Below are 489 nucleotides of genomic sequence, written 5' to 3'. Positions count from 1 at the left end.
GTTCGTGTTCGGTTCGTTTACACCCCTACTGACGTCTGGGTGTACTAAACATAATATAACGGAGAAAAAGAATTTATGTAGCCGACCCCACTTAGTGAGATAAAGATTTGTTGTTGTACATTTATGCCTCCTAAATTTTTCATATCACAATAAAAATGTCACTCATATGAATTTGAGAAATTTACATATCTAGGACACAGTGCTTATATGTTTACATATCTCAAGCTTTCATATTTATATTTATATGTATTACACCGGTGCTTTATGCTTATGGGTAGGGCTGTCAAAACGGCTCGTTGTTTGCGAACAGATCGTGTTCGGCTCGTTAAGAAACTTGTGTTTGGCTCGTTAATTTCGTTCGATAAGTTAACGAGCCGAACACGAACTAAGATGTGTTTGTTTATGTTCGGCTCGTTTTGACTCGAAATACTACTCATCAAGTATATATAAGTAGTATTTTAAAAAAATCTAATTGACTATAAGGCTACA

This window comes from Phalaenopsis equestris, unplaced genomic scaffold (genome assembly GCF_001263595.1).
Source record: "Phalaenopsis equestris unplaced genomic scaffold, ASM126359v1 Scaffold000001, whole genome shotgun sequence".
NCBI lineage: Eukaryota > Viridiplantae > Streptophyta > Magnoliopsida > Asparagales > Orchidaceae > Phalaenopsis > Phalaenopsis equestris.
The sequence above is the reverse complement of the archived record's forward strand: the minus strand, read 5'-3'. Positions refer to the sequence as shown.